Source organism: Staurois parvus, unplaced genomic scaffold (assembly GCF_062004578.1).
Source record: "Staurois parvus isolate SC_StPar_1 unplaced genomic scaffold, SC_StPar_1.0 ptg001432l, whole genome shotgun sequence".
Taxonomy (NCBI): domain Eukaryota; kingdom Metazoa; phylum Chordata; class Amphibia; order Anura; family Ranidae; genus Staurois; species Staurois parvus.
The window spans coordinates 6,932,015-6,949,364 of record NW_028319228.1 but is presented as its reverse complement, the minus strand read 5'-3'; the positions used below and the strand labels follow the sequence as shown (position 1 = coordinate 6,949,364).

General features: G+C 41.2%; 1 long non-coding RNA gene across 1 annotated transcript; it reads left to right on the top strand.

Annotated features, from left to right (window-relative positions):
- The first annotated feature begins 4,813 nt into the window (after window positions 1-4,813).
- Window positions 4,814-11,809, top strand: LOC149436036 (uncharacterized). The gene is made up of 3 exons (XR_016308340.1): window positions 4,814-4,898; window positions 10,840-10,959; window positions 11,600-11,809. It is a non-coding gene; the product is annotated as an uncharacterized LOC149436036 (long non-coding RNA).
- The last annotated feature ends 5,541 nt before the right edge of the window (window positions 11,810-17,350 follow it).

Here is a 17,350-nt window from a genome sequence, read left to right as displayed (position 1 = left end):
ACAGCAAACCAACAACTATCCGGGCATACCTCCCCAGGAATTGGCTAGGTCCTACTCAACGTTCAGGCTGGTTATTGGAATTCTCCCTCTGTACATTCCAGAATGTATTCTAGATACAGGGGAAAGCAATCAAACATGTGCCTGTGAAGCCCTGAACAGATCAGACCCATTAATCAATGCTCCTCTGATTACAGTAGCAGCCAAAAACTAAATTTATATAACAGCCTAATTAGGAGGGTACTACATATAGTATTCAGTAAATGGATTCCTTTTTTGACCATAAATACAGTTGTGCTCAAACGTTTGTGTACCCTGGCAGAAATTGTGAAATTTTGGCATTGATATTGAAAATAAACTTTTGAGCACAACTGTATATACTGCACACTGCCTAGTGTATGTAAAGCCTACAGCTAAACATCAGCAATGTATATGAAGTGGCTGCAACTAAGCTGGCCAGAACCAGCTCTTGAGGGAGTCTATTCCACGCTTTCACAGCTCTTACTGTGAAGAAACCATTCCATATTTGGAGATTAAATCTCTTTTCCTCCAGATATAAAGAGAGCCCTCGTTGTCCTCTGTGATGACCTTATGGTGAATTATTCTCAAGAGAGAATACATTCAGTTCCTCTAATCTTTCCTCATAGCTGAGCTCCTCCATGCCTCTTATCAGTTTGGTTACCCTTCTCTGCACTTTCTCCAGTTCCCCAATATCCATTTTGTGAATTGGTACCCAAAACTGAACTGCATATGCCAGATAAGGTTTTACTAATGATTTGTACAGGGGCAAAATTATATCTCTCTGATATAGTTGCAAAATTAAACAGTGCATTGAGTTCAGCTTGTAAATTAGGACATCCTGTAAAGACGTTATTCCACTGTATAGCTTGGTGTCATCTGCAAAGACTTTTAACCCCAGACCCTATATCGTTTAGAATTGTTGCTCTACATAAAGATGGCCTAGGCTATAAGAAGATTGCCAAGACCCTGAAACTGAGCTGCAGCATGGTGGCCAAGACCATATAGCGGTTTAACAGGACAGGCTCCACTAAGAACCGGCACGTGCTCAGCATTATATCCAGAGGTTGTCTTTGGGAAATAGACGTATGAGTGCTGCCAGCATTGCTGCAGAGGTTGAAGGGGTGGGGGGTCAGCCTGTCAGTGCTCAGACCATACGCCACACACTGCATCAAATTGGTCTGCATGGCTGTTGTCCCAGAAGGAAGCCTCTTCTAAAGATGATGCACAAGAAAGCCCGCAAACAGTTTGCTGAAGACAAGCAGTCTAAGGACATGGATTACTGGAACCATATCTTGTGGTCTGATGAGATCAAGAGAAACTTATTTGGTTCAGATGGTGTCAAGCGTGTGTGGCGGCAACCAGGTGAGGAGTAGAAAGACAAGTGCGTCTTGCCTACAGTCAAGCATGGTGCTGGGAGTGTCATGATCTGGGGCTGCATGAGTGTTGCCGGCACTGGTGAGCTACAGTTCATTGAGGGAACCATGAATGCCAACATGTACTGTGACATACTAAAGCATACTGAAGCAGAGCAAGATCCCCTCCCTTCAGAGACTGGGCCACAGGGTGGTATTCCAACATGACAACGACCCCAAACATACCTCCAAGATGACCACTGCCTTGCTAAAGAAGCTGAAGGTAAAGGTGATGAACTTACCAAGCATGTCTCCAGACCTAAACCCTATTGAGCATCTGTGGGGCATCCTCAAATGGAAGGTGGAGGAGCACAAGGTCTCTAACATCCACCAGCTCCATGATGTCGTCATGTGGAAAAGGACTCCAGTGGCAACCAGTGAAACTCTGGTGAACTCCATGCCCAAGAGGGTTAAGGCAGTGCTAGAAAATAATGGTGGCCACCCAAAATATTGACACTTTCGGCCCAATTTGGACATTTTCACTTAGGGGTGTACTCACTTTTGTTGCCAGCACTTTAGACATTAATGGCTGTGAGTTGAGTTATTTTGAGGGGACAGCAAATTTACACCGTTATACAAGCTGTACACTCACTACTTTACAATGCAGCAAAGTGTCATTTCTTCAGTGTTGTTACATGAAAAGATATAATAAAATATTTACAAATGTGAGGGGTGTACTCACTTCTGTGAGATACTGTATATTTTTTAAAAGCTCTTTTCTTATTATTTATAGCTTTTTTTAACTTTGACAGTAAGACACATAGGTTTTGTTTTTAGCCTTTTTAACTTGTTGTCCATAGGAATATATTTAGCAGTGTGTTTGCATACAGTCTTTTTGAAGAACTCCGATTTCTGTTCAGTGTTCATTGATGCCAATATTCACTCCTAGTCTAAGTCTTAAAGAGCAGCCCTCATCTTTGGAAAATTTGCTCTCTTAAAGTTGAGTGTTTTTATCTTTCTCGTATGTGCTTGTTGTTTACAGCTAACAATAAATGAAATCATGCTATGGTCATTGCTACCTAGATGTTCCTTATATGAACATTAGTAATAAGCTCTGCATGGTTTGAGATTACCAAGTCCAGCAGAGCATCATTCCTAGTTGGGGCCTCTATAACTGTACCATGAAATTGTCTTGTGATAGATTTATAAACTACTGCCCTTTTAATTATTCCTGCAGTGCCATTACGCCAGTCAATTTCCAGGTGGTTAAAATCCCAGGTTATTATCACAGCCCTTTCGATCTGTGCAATTAGCTGAGTCTCCACCTTCTCGTTAACACTGGGTGGCCCATAACAAACTCCAATTATTACCTTTGTAGTACACACACCTATGTGCAGTTCCACCCATAATGCTTCAGCCTCATCACACTCTCCATCAACTAGGTCCTCTTTCACACTCGCTTTGAGATCACTTCTCACATAGAGACAGACACCACCACCTTTCCTTTTTACCCCATCTCCTTAAAAGAGAGCATAGCCAGGAATATTGATAGACCAGTCATGTGAAAAATGAAGCCAAGATTCTGCAAAACCAAATAAATCATAGTTCTCTTCATGCACCAAAGCTTCCAACTCACCTATTTTGCTTGGCAGACTTCTGGCATTGGTGAACAAACACTTTAATCCATTGTCACATTTTGCACACGTATTTTGCATATTTTTAATTTTTGTACAAATAGTACCAATTCCATGGGAACCTTCTTATCACCTGTCATAGCCTTTCCCCATCTTTCCCCATTCCACCCACCAATAGGTACTGACTCTTGTCTGATATGTTTGCCCCATTATAATCTAATTCTCCCTCCACCATCAACCCTGTTTTAAATACTCTTCCAGCCTTCCCATAAACTTCTACCTCAGCACAGCAGACCCCTTCCATTTAGGTACAAACCATCTTTAGCATATAGATTGCACCCCAATGAAAAGACAGCCCAGTGCTCTAGAAACTCAAATCCTTCCCTTTTACACCGGGTCTTTAGCCATGCATTCAGTCCTCTAATCCTTGCGCATGGCACAGGTAATATTTCAGAGACTATCACCTTGGAGGTCCTTCCCTTCAACTTGCAGGATAGTTCTTTAAATTGATTCCTAAGAAGCTTCCACCTTTCATGTATTCTGTCATTGGTTCCAACATGGACCGAAACAGCTAGCCCATCCCAGTAATTTATCAACCTGGTCCACCACGTGCCAAACCCTGGCACCAGGGAGCCAGTAAACCATTCAGTTGAGATGATTCTGGCGACAAATATTCTGGCAACAATTTATACTGTCAGGCCTCCTGATTATAGAATCCCCTATTACCACTAAATGTCTAGGCCTTCCTGCACTACCCTCACCACCCCTCCTAGATAGGCTGCTCTCCCAACTGTTAGGGATAACAATGCCACCTCTGAGCTTGCCACCCCCACATCTTCACCCAACTTGGTAAATCTGTAAATCTGTTTGGGTGCTCAAACCCAGGGCTGGCCTTCCTTTTCTGTGAGCCCCTACCACTTCCTCTAACTACAGTAACTCTTCCTACCTGATAATCCTGACTTACCCCATCACCCTTCATCCTCCACATCAATCCCATTAACTGTCTGCTCAGTGAGCAGAAGACCCCTTTAAAGGTTGTCAGTTCTACCCAGTGTTGCAACTTGCTCCTTCAGATATCTAATGTGAGCTTCCAGAATGGCAACCAGCTTACATCTGTTGCAGCGGTATTCATCCTGGGGCTGTTGCTCCATTGTTGTATACATGCACTGCACAAAACCTTCCACTTATTATCCCAGTTACAATATTAATGTTGCTAACAGAAAATTTCAGATGTCACTTACAGGGTAGAAGACTCCTGTTATAATCTCCTTTTTAAAATTCCATTTTTTAACTCCACTTAATCAAATTTCCACTTTATCAAAAGGTCCACCAAGCAAAATACAGGAAAGTTCAAGGATGAGCAAGCTCAGAGTGAGTTCTACAGAAAGTTATATAGGACCTGGAGCACCAGTGAACAATTAACCCCTCCCTTAGCAGACTGAAGGAAGGAAATAAAAAAATACTATTTAAAAAGTGAATAAAAGGTGATTTAAAAAGAAAAAGCTGCTAGCTAAGACCCCAAAGAAAGAAAACAAAATAAAACAACTGCAACCACAAGCAATCACCAGCAGTCAAAAGCAAAACTGTTTTTCACTCTCCAATCAAATTTCCCACTCTTCAGCTTCCAGCAAGCAAAATGTGCCAAATAGCAAAAAATGGCTTGGTCATGAAGGGTATAAAACCTTCCGGAGCTGAAGTGGTTAAAAAAAAAAGATAAGGTAAGAAAAGTTTTAACAGTGAAAATGTTGTCCTTGTTTGTGAGACTTATTTTTTTTAAAGGGGGTATCTCTTTAACTACACTATTCATTTTGTAGGTTTTGGCAGAGAAGATACTGAAGTATGTTTGTGCTGTTGCAGGATATGATTGCATTTCATTTTGTAGCCTTTTTGAAAGGTGAGAGATTTAAAACCTCTGCAGTTACACTTGACTGAATTTCACAGACAGTATATAGGTAGCAATGACATTGCAGTTATTTATGGAATTTAAGTTTTGAATGTAAATTGGATTGAGCACTTACAGATTCTCAGTAAACCTTCAAAATGAGAATAAGTTAGTGACCTCAAAATTATATTAGTTTGTTGCAAACCATGCTGTAATTCAGAATTGCAGAGGTCTTGATTCAAAGTTGATTTTGAGCTGGAAGAGACAAAAAAAAAAATTCTGCTACGAGGCTTAATAATTGGTTGGTACACCCCAATGACTTCCAGAAATAACTATTCACTTGTTGTTCACCCAAATAATTGCATAATAAAAATGTCCTTATCTTTAGCATGGCTCATTTTCCTATTTTAGCTTCAGAACAGCATGCTGTTTTTTGCTTCTAAACCACTGTAGAAGCCAAATCGCATTAATAAGTACATGAAATATGAGCGTGAATGTAATCAAGTCTACCCTGTAGTGGAATCCAAGCCAAATTGCTATCTTAACAAGACCTTGTTTACAAGACCTTGATTTAATTGATACAGTAAGGTAATAAAGCGCCCCAAAAGGGCAGAGCTGTACAATTTCATAAACACATCATTAAGTAATGTGCTTAAAAAAAAGGCAGAGGGAGCAGCACGTTAAAGGAAAACAAGCAGCTAAAAATAAAATAGATCCATTTGCGAATACACTTCTTCTAGTACTATTTATCTAGTACATTTATCTATATGTATTATAACCATAAACTTAATATTTTTGTGTATAATCTTTTAAGTATTCTTTTTTATCCCCTTCACGCCTAAGGGTAAAACAAATCTAAATGCCTAAGCACAATTTTGCAACATTGACATGTGTTAGTAAAACCATACATATCATCACAACTACTTTGTACATCCAGGTGAATTATACCGCATTTTTTTTCAGGACAAATTGGGCTTTCATTTAGTGGTAAATGTTAACGGATATCTCACAATTTTTTTTTATTATCAAAGGAAAACTGGCCCTAAATAGTAAAAAAAATATTTTTTTTTTTATTTAGCTGTGTGTTTCTTGTTACTACCATAACCTACCACCAAAGAACAACCCAAAATAAATTCTCCAGCTCTTGACGATTGATGCAATTCCATTTATGTGTGTTATTTGTTGTTTGTACCCATAGTACAGCCCAGAAACAATAGTGTGCATTTTGTTTTTGTCTTTTTTTTTTTTTACCTAAAACACACTGACACTGACATTGATACTAACTGACACTGATGCCAATTTTTTTTTTTTAAATCCTGACATTTTGACCTTGACATTTGACCCTGACCTTGACCCAAACAATAACCCTAGCACTGAAGTATATCAAACATTGATGTAGGTATTTTTTCTTTATTTTTTAATATTTATTTATATTTTTTTTTACAAACATTTTTTTTCTCTCTATGCCAGGCGTTAGATAGATACAATGTATCTCTCTTCTCCATTCATAGAGAGAAAAAAAAACAAGGGGGCCGGGCTGCACAGTGACTGATCACTGTGATAGCCAATCTGGAATCAGGCGTTCCGGGTCCCGATCGTTAAAATGGGACCCGGGGCTCCCAGTGACACCGCGGTCTTTGTGCTGGGAGCATGCAGTGCGGCGTGCTCCCAGCACAAAGACAGGTACGCAAATATGCGGTGCCACGGAAAAAAGCCCAGTTCCGTGAGGCCACATATTTGTGTGACAAATCGACGTCAAGGGGTTAATGTATGTATTACCAAAATGCATGGGTCCTAAGAAATGTGCCATTTACAAACTAAGCAATACTAACACAGAAACATAGAAAGGTGATGGCAGAAAAAGGCCCAGTGGTCCATTGAGTCTGCCCTGTTTTTGTGGTTTTTTTTTGGGGGGGGGGGGGGGAGGGGGAGGTTTTTTTGGGTTTTTTTTTATTTTGTGGGGGGGGGGGTTTGTTAACTTGTTTTTGTCTTGAGTATAGATCTATATTTGTCCCAAGCATATTTGAAGTTATTTACTGTTGACTGGCTCACTACCTCTACTGGAAGTTTATTCCAAGCATCAACCACTCTTTCAGTAAAATAGCACTTTCGGAGTTTAGTGTTGAACTTTCCTCCAGTTAGTTTAAAGTCATGTCCCCATGTTCTTCATTTTGGTTTCATGTTGAAAATACTGCCCTCCTGAACCTTATTCACCCCCCTGATGTATTTAACCACTTACCCTCCTACGGATTTACCCTCCTTCCTGACCAGGCCAATTTTTGTGTTACAGCGCTGACAATTGCGCGGTCATGCAATGCTGCACTACAAATGAAATTTACGTTCTTTTTTTTCCACAAATTGAGCATTCTTTTGATGATATTTGATCGCCTGTATATAACAAAAAAAAAAAAAAAGACCGACAATTTTGAGAAAAAACTATATTTTTTACTTTTTGCTATTAAACATGTCCAGTAAAAAATTAAAAAAATTTAATTTCATCATAAATTTACACCACAATGTATTCTGTGACATGTCTTTGCTAAATAAAAATCCCATTACATGTAAATTAATTGGTTTACATGAAAGCTATAGCGTTTACAAATAGCGGTACATATACTGGGATTTTTTTCATTGTTACTAGTAATGGCGGCAATCAGCGACTTATAGCGGGACTGCGGCAGACATTCTGACACTGGGGGGAACTGACTTGGTGTCACTGACATACCTAGTGTCACCAATACAGTGATTAGTGCTAAAAAAAAAAAAGCACTGACACTGTACTAATGGCACTGGGCAGGAAGGGGTTAACATGAGGGGCGATCAAAGGGTTAACTGTGTGCATGGAGTGTTTTACTAGGGGGCGGTGTCAATGTGCTTCAATGTAATCACACTGCTCTGGATGGTTGTGCTGTGCACAGCCATCCAAAGCAGTGTGCCTGAGCCGACAGGGAGGAGAACTGTTACTAAACAAAATGGACCTCCTCCCCGTCGGAGGTCTTTAGAAATCACAGGGAGCCGACAAGTAATTACCGGGCTGAAAATGTGAAATCACGTATATATACGTGATTTTGCGCACCCGTGCCACCCCGTAGCAGTATTTATGTATTAGGGCAGACGGGAAGCGGTTAAAGGTTTAAGTCATGTCTCCCCTTTCCCTTCTTTCCTCCAGAATGCACATGTTAAGTTCCTGAAGTTGCTCTTGATATGTTTTATCCCCCAGATTTTTCACTATAGTTGTTACTTGTTTCTGGACTCGTTCTATCTTATCAATATTTTTTTATAAGTGAGGTCTCCAGAAATGAACACAGTATTCTAAATGAGGTCTAACTAAAGATCTATATAGAGGAATCAGGACCTCCTTCCTCCTGCTGGTGACCCCACTAGTGATGCATCCTAGAATTCTATTTGCTTTCCCCACTGCATGGCTACACTGTTTGCTAATTTTGCAACCATCTGAAATACTCTATTTTCAAGTCAAACATAAAAATGCTTAGACTTCTCTAAAGGCATTCTCTGCCAAATCTCTACCGTATATTGCTATGCGTAGGAAACAAACATTTGTTAAACAGCTACAGTATGTACAAAAAATAGAATTATTATTAGGGATGAGGACTGGGTTTGTGGCTAGCATGGTTTCGAGATTCTCGATCTCAGTAAATTTATGAGCAGATTTATCCTGGAGAATTTCTTTAAAGAATAATGCACGGTGTGGCCTTTGAACTATGGCTCATAAGGACCAATAAGGCCTAGTACTCACCTAAGCATTTTTTAGTGAATTTTGCAGAAATGCACTACAGTCCATTTAACATGATTTCCTAGGGGACACGTTCACATCTATATGTTTTCAGCTGCTGCGTTTTTAGGAAGGGTCAGTGACTTTCTTCCTGCAGCAGATTGCTTTTTGGTGCCATAGACTTCAATGGAACAACATCAAAAATTAAATCTTTTTTATACGTTTTGTGCTTATTTTTGGCCAATAGGAAAGTACTGAGTGCAACTTTACACTCTCTGGCACTCAAGTTGCATCAAAGTCACATCAAAGTAGTGCAGAAACATTTTCAAAGTTGTTGCAACTTTGAAAACGTTCCTGCACTAATTTGAATGCGACTTTGATGCAACTTTACACTCTCTGGCACTCAAGTCAGATCGAAGTAGGGGAACCTTTTCAAAGTCGCTGTGACTTTGAACAGGATCCTGCGCTACTTTGAATGTGGCTTTGAAGTGACTTGAGTACCAGAGTGTTTAAAGTGGCATCAAAGTCACTATTATTGTTCTTCTGCTGGCCAAGTTTACACTGCTATGTCATCTGCGGTTACCTAATTCTGGTAATAAGGCACTTGCCTGTAGACATTCTACACTATCTTTCTCTCAATTCTCCCTTGTAAAAATGTCCAGCTGCTGGCAATTTTTTCACAGCTGTATGATTTGCACTATCCCAATTCTGAGTGAGTGGATTGAGAAAGATTAGCAAGGGCAATTTTTAATCAGTGGGAATAGGGACAGCCACAATGAACTACTGGCCAATTTTCTATCTGCCGGTCAAAGCAGGTCTGTTGTTCTTTGAAGAAAAAACAATAATTGCTGCTGAAGCTACCTGGGAAAAAAAGCCTTTTTTTCAAACTGAAATGATTAAGATCGGGGTGCTTCGACTGTATGCAAGCCATGCCACTTGTAAATAAAGAGATTCATTCCACAGATAAATGTGTGCTGCCACAGTATGCTGTCACTAAAACTGTTCTGTAAGACCATGTACTTCCCCAAGTACGGTAAAAGATTTATGTATTTTTAGGGTTGCCCTCAAAACCACATTTAACTCTTTCGCTGCCACTAATATAAAGTTTACATCACAGCACAGACTCTTAAGCACAGTCCTGACTTCTGTTACCTGTGGCACTACTGTAAGAGCATCTGCGCACAGGCACAGGTCGGCTTGTGCATGACCACGTTGGCACCAAGTGGACTATTTAAACTGGGACAGTTGCACAAGGCTAGTACCTGCTAATCTGTGTCTAGTATTTCCTGATATCAACATAGCCTATTTTGACTTGCTCCTGCTATGCACCTGTACCAACATGGCTTGCACAGCAACTCCTTTTCCACCTTCCCCTCTTTCTCCAGATCTACCCCAGACAGGAACATGACCTTGCACTTGACACTAGTCCTGTATGTGCCTGCTGCTGACTTTCTTACTTTGAACCATCCCTGAGCTTCTGCATCTCTTCAGCTTACCTGCCTGCAGCTTTACTTACTATGCACCTGTCTGCTCACAAGTCTGCTGATCATCTGTTTGGCCTGCTGCTCCAGTGACCAGTCTCCTGCCTGTCATCCCCCAGGGGAAGTCCATATACCACTGTCTCGATCAGTGGCTCCCATTTACCCAGAGCAGAATTCAGAAGACCAGTGAGCCATTGTGCCACTCAAGGCCCTTGTACTACCTGTCCTTTTTATCAGGAACTCTGGGCTGGAGGCAGGGGTGGACTGATCATTCTGGCACTCGGGCACTGCCCGAGCGCCCAGGGTCAGTAGGGGGCCCCCTGAGATGCCCCTGGAACCTTTCATAGGCTCTTTTGGGTGTAGTTTGAGTGTGGTCGAGGACACAGGGGCCCCATGATCCCCTTTTACCCGGGGACCCCATGAGTTGCCAGTCCGCCCCTGGCTGGAGGTGTATGAGCCTTCCTCATCATATCATGGTTGAAGCCTATGTACAGGGCTTGGGGAAGTGGTTTATTATGATGCTGGGGCTTGGCTGGCAGCTAGGAAGAAAAAGATCTAGTGTCTAGAAAGAGAACTTGGGACATGCTGCTGAAAGCTGCATGCTGCTGTGCTGCTGTTACAGAGTGTGGTGCCATGCGAGACTGTTGTGCTGAGCTTTCCAGAGAGGAATCTGTTCTAATGTATCCCGCTGTTCCATTTTTCTTGCTGTTCATTTGTTGTGCTGCCATGCAATGCTAAGAGAGTGCTACATTAGGACTCCAGAACTACTGGAAGGAGTCTTCATTCATTGCCGGCTCAAAAAGGAGGACCTTTTGCTGGCCTATGAGGGACCGCTTGAGACCAAGGACTAACTCCAGTGGTAAGAGGCCTCTTAGCCGTCATCCTATTACAGTTTAATTGAGTGATACACCAGAATAGGGACCTGGTTGCACTACACAAATATAATGCCACTAGAATAGTCAGGGCTTTTACAGATAATCCATTCTCTTATGATATACTGTATTGCCAGTTATAACTAAGTTTTAAATTGTTTTGAAGTTGTATTGCATTTGGCTAACTCACCATCGGATACGTATCGCGTTAAATCTCCCAGTTTGAGTTGTACGTGTCACAAAATTCCATTCTAGATGTAGTTGCTAATAGATATGTGCTTGAAATGTATTATTTTAGTTCTATATTTTTTTTTACACATTATGCATAGTATATCACTGGGCCCTATATGAGTAGTCCCAATATGGTGGCAATTAGTGCCCTCCCTCCCCCCCTCCCTTTTTAGGCAATACCTTGGTGCTGAAATCCTTAGGGCTTTCTCCCATGGGTCGGCAGGCGCATTCTGCTGATAGCAGCCACTCCAATCACCTTGTTGCTTTTTGTTACAGAAAAGTCTGAGGGTAAGATTTGATATATGGTGTGGATGTTGTACACATATAGGGTAAATTTATGAAGATATGTATTTTTTGTTCATATAATTAATTACTATGGTTCTCTTTCTTTTGTAGACATTTTTTATGATCACTTTTGTATGTTTCTATATACAAAAAGCCTTGTTGGTCCTGAAGAAGCAGTGAATCCGCGAAATCCATAGACCTTCTTCCAAGGACTTACATCAAGATTGTGTTTAATCTTTGTATAATAGTACATTTATACATTGTGTATTGTGTCACATCAGAATGTTTAATTTATTATGAATAAAATTTATATCATTTTTATATGTTGAAATTTATTCCACACTGTGGTCACCAGTGGTATCTTTAAAGTCCCATTAATTTGATTTGGTTGTTTGTATATGTAATGGGATGATACCCTGCTGGACCACATTGATATAGCAATTTGTCACACCCCACCCCTTAATAATCTGAACTCCTAATTATAATTATTGCAAATTTTTTTTGTTTGTTTTTTTTACGGAATGCCTGGATAATTTGAGGAGCGCATCAAATTTATATAGTTTAAGCTGCTAAGATGTAGCTTGAAGCTCTACTGGTTCATACCCTCTGTGATTTTTCAAAACCTCTACATGCATACAACACCCTAGCCCTAGGATGACCAATGGTTACAGATAGCCTCTGCAAGCAACTTCTCACTATTTTCACAAGACTAAATGCATACAGCCTGTTGGCGGAAATGGTGTCTGGTGGAAATGAACTTGGATTATTTTTGCAGGAAAGTAATGATAGCGCTTCAGGGACAGGGAATCAGTTGTAATGGCAATCTCTGCAACTTCTAGGCATAATGTTCACGCATAGCACATAGAAAGGTTTTATTCGTCCTTGGACAAAACATGTCTTACATTTTGATTTGAAATCCTCTGTAACAATAACATGGATTAAAACCTATACCTCTGGCCCGAAAGGGTCTCACAAATAATTTTAAAAGCATTTAGTATTGTTCAATAAAAAGTGTCAAGCTATTGTAGCAAACAGAACCAGGAAACAAAAGATGCTACCTTGGTGGACTTGTAACGGGTAGATAGTGGGAGACAATGGAAGGTCAGCCATTACACTGTCATTGTGGTGAATTGTTTAAAGAATATTGTTAGTGTTGCTATGTTCTGTGACTGCCAGCAAAACAAAAATGTTTCCAAATATTGAATAAAACATTGTGGACTGACCTCTTTTTGTCCCCCATTGACATGCCCATCAAGGTAGCACCTTTGTTTCCTTCTATTTGTCACAATAGTTTGATAGCTTTATCAGTAAAGCTACAATTAAGAGATATATAATCCTTTTTTTAAATGCAGGTCATGAATCATGGGTGACAATTAATTCTACGAGTGAGCCAACAAAGCAAAATTACTGCCAAAAAAGCGATTCTAGCAACATTACTGACAAAAAGTATGTTAGGCACTTATACAGGAAAAAGAGTGAAATTCTGGAATACACACACACATATACAGTGGGGCAAAAAAGTATTCAGTCAGCCACCAATTGTGCAAGTTCTCCCACTTAAAAAAATGAGAGAGGCCTGTAATTGGCATCATAGGTAGACCTCAATTATGAGAGACAAAATGAGAAAAAAAATCCAGACAATCACATTGGCTGATTTGGAAAGAATTTATTTGCAAATTATGGTGGAAAATAAGTATTTGGTCACCTACAAACAAGCAAGATTTCTGGCTCTCGCAGACCTGTACCTTCTTCTTTAAGAGGCTCCTCTGTCCTGCACTCATTACCTGTATCAATGGCACCTGTTTGAACTTGTTATCAGTATAAAAGACACCTGTCCACAACCTCAAACAGTCACACTCCAAACTCCACTATGGTGAAGACCAAAGAGCTGTCGAAGGACACCAGAAACAAAATTGTAGACCTGCACCAGGCTGGGAAGACTGAATCTGCAATAGGCAAGCAGCTTGGTGTGAACAAATCAACTGTGGGAGCAATAATTAGAAAATGGAAGACATACAAGACCACTGATAATTTCCCTCGGTCTGGGGCTCCACGCAAGATCTCACCCCGTGGGGTCAAAATGATCACAAGAACGGTGAGCAAAAATCCCAGGACCACACGGGGGGGACCTAGTGAATGACCTGCAGAGAGCGGGGACCAACGTAACAAAGGCTACCATCAGTAACACACTACGCCGCCAGGGACTCAGATCCTGCAGTGCCAGACGTGTCACCCTGCTTTGGATGATCCAGAAGAGGATTAGGAGAATGTCATATGGTCAGATGACACCAAAATAGAACTGTTTGGTAGAAACACAACTCGTCATGTTTGGAGGAGAGAGAATGCTGAGTTGCATCCAAAGAACACCATACCTACTGTGAAGCATGGGGGTGGCAACATCATGCTTTGGGGCTGTTTCTCCGCAAAGGGACCAGGACGACTGATCCATGTACAGGACATAATGAATGGGGCCATGTATCGTGAGATTTTGAGTGCAAACCTCCTTCCATCAGCAAGGGCATTGAAGATGAAACGTGGCTGGGTCTTCCAACATGACAAAGATCCCAAACATACCGCCCGGGCAACAAAGGAATGGCTTCGTAAGAAGCATTTCAAGGTCCTGGAGTGGCCTAGCCAGTCTCCAGATCTCAACCCCATAGAAAACCTTTGGAGGGAGTTGAAAGTCCGTGTTGCCCAGAGACAGCCCCAAAACATCACTGCTCTAGAGGAGATTTGCATGGAGGATGGGCCAACATACCAGCAACAGTGTGTGCCAACCTTGTGAAGACTTACAGGAAATGTTTGACCTCTGTCATTGCCAACAAAGGATATATAACAAAGTATTGAGATGAACTTTGGATATTGACCAAATACTTATTTTCCACCATAATTTGCAAATAAATTCTTTCCAAATCAGCCAATGTGATTGTCTGGATTTTTTTTCTCATTTTGTCTCTCATAGTTGAGGTCTACCTATGATGCCAATTACAGGTCTCTTTTTTGCACAATTGGTGGCTGACAGCCAATGTGATTGTCTGGATTTTTTTTCTCATTTTGTCTCTCATAGTTGAGGTCTACCTATGATGCCAATTACAGGCCTCTTTTTTGCACAATTGGTGGCTGACTAAATACTTTTTTGCCCCACTGTAGCTATGTCCCTAAATGGGCTATGTGAAAATGATTTAATTGTGAGAACAGACATTTTTCATCCATTAAGGGACCCAGTTTCATCATAAGCAACCAAGGGTCCTCCAAAACTAGTCCAAATTTAGGGACAAGCACACCAAAACAAATACACCCAATGGACAATAGAGAAAATATATTTCACAGCACTCTAGAAATTGAAAGGTATGTGCAGGAATTATTTTGCTTATTATGGTAAAAAGAAGAGTAATGTCTAAAACTGTCAGGGAACTGTAAAGTTATTGTTTATATACTGTATACTGTATATACACTTTTTAATTTCAGGTTTATTTTATGTTGGGGATTTTGGAGTTGTTTTAATAAAACCGGACCATGCAAAATTTGGTGCAGCTCTGCATAGAAACCAATCAGCTTCCATTTTTTTTTTTTTTTTTTTTTGTCAAACCTTAACCACTTCAAGTCCGGACACTTTTACCCCCTTCCTGTCCAGGCCAATTTTCAGCTTTCAGTGCTATCACACTTTGAATGACAATTCATGCAACACTGTACCCATATGAATTTTTTAGCATTTTCTGAGACAGATAAAACATTACTTTGGTGGTATTTATTCACCACTGGGATTTTTATTTTTTTTGCTATATAAATGAAAAAGTCCAAACATTTTGAGAAAAAGTGTTTTTCTTATAAAATTTTCTTCATAAATCTTGGCCAAAATGTATTCAGTTATCTTTTTAGTAAAAAATGACTGCATTCTTGCAGCCATTGAGAAATACTGTGTGAGCTGTGATTGGTCACAGCTTGTCACATGGTACAAGGCTGTTGTGAGTAGCCTTGTACCATGTGACCTCTGTGATCATTCACAGATTTCACACGTAGTAAGCAATGATGTCAGGAAGTGACATCTTGCTTACTACTCTTCATGTGATCACTGATTGGTCAATCAGTGATCACATGATCGGGACCTCACACAGAGGACCCGTACAACGATCGGTGTTCCGCTGTGTCCTCCGGACACAGCAGGCACCGGATCGCGGTGCTGTACGCTACCAGGGAGCACGTACAAGCAGGGAAGTGGGGAGGACATTTATAAACAGCCACCCGCCCCTGCACTGCTCTCATCCGGCCGTTTATGTACATGGATCGGACGGGAAGTGGTTCAAGCAGAACTCTAGGAAAAAACGTCTTTACATGTCATTGATGCTGATTTCCTACCTTCACTGAATATGTCATCTATTTTCTGGTTCATTCAGTAGTTGCTCTGAAATAGCCTATTCATTTTCAAATCAAACCGTTAATTCTCTTTGGTTTCCTGTTTGTAAGACCAGTGGCTGCTATGCCTCCTGTTCCCCCAGCCACTCGTCTTGGTGCATCCCTGCTGTAATTCTGTTCTCCGGGAAGCAGGGATGTAATTCAGCAATACTTGGTGGGCAGACCGAGACTTTCAGACACATTCAGTATACACAGTCCTAGTGTATCCACCCACATTCACTACAATTCCCTGTAGTTGATGGGAACTGTAGTTTCCCTTTACTGCAGAAAGAAAAGATGTAATCCCTGCTATTACAGCTTCTCCTTGGCAGAACAGATGCTGTTATCTTTTGAATTACAGAGATAAGGTCATGAAAATTCAGTTTAGATTTTTCTACTAAATAGTATGTATTTTCAAAATGTTATCTACTGTTTAGTGCAGGGTTTCTCAGCCAGGGTTTCTCCAGAGGTTACTAGGGGTTCCTTGAGCAATGAGAACTTTCTGCCTCTCAGATAAGTTCTCACTGACACCATTGTTCCTTTTAGCTATCTGTAAGGGGGAAATCCTTTCCAATGACCATAAGTGTAAGGGGAATTTTTCCCACTGACCATCAGACTAATGTATCATTAGTTGTAGATATAGTCATTTTAGCAGGTGGTTCTCTGAGACTGGAAAATTATTTCCAGGTTCCTCTGTGTTGAAAAGGTTGAGAAAGGCTGGTTTAGTGCTTTGTGCTGGGGGTGTACTAATGGGTGATTTTTTTTTGTCTATCCCAGAGTTCTTCTTTAACCGCTTGCCGCCCAGCCACTGTAGATATACGGTGGCAGGGCGGCACTCACAGGCAAAACCATGTTTTAAAACGTGGTCCTGCAAAACAGGTAGGGGACGCGGGCGAGGCACGTGCCCACCCTACCTGTCCCGCGGGTCGCAGCCGCGGGTCCCAGCCGCCAGGTCACGGCCAGTGATTACCGGCCGTTTGGCCGCGATGAGCTATGATCACTGACAGATAGCAGGGCTGCATTGTTTACACACAGCCCTGTTATCTGTCAGTTGCCATCAGCTCGTGACAAGCTGCAGAGGGAGAGAAGAGTTTCTCTCCCTCGATCAGCTCCCCCCTCCCTCCCCCCCTTCAGCACACACCCCCGCCCCCTAGTAAAACACTCCCCTCACACAGTGAACACTAAAAATGTTAACCCCTTCCTCCCCATTGCCAATAGTACAGTGTCAGTGTTTTTTTTTTCACTGATCACTGTATTGGTGTCACTGGGGATGTCAATGACCCCAAGTCAGTTCCCCCCCAGTGTCAAAATGTCCACCACAGTCCCGCAGTCCCGCCATAAGTCGCTGATCGCCGCCATATGTCGCTGATCGCCGCAATATGTCGCTGATCGCCACCATTATTAGTATAAATAAAATAAAAAATCCCAGTATCTTTCCCGCCATTTGTAAACGCTATAACTTTCACGTAA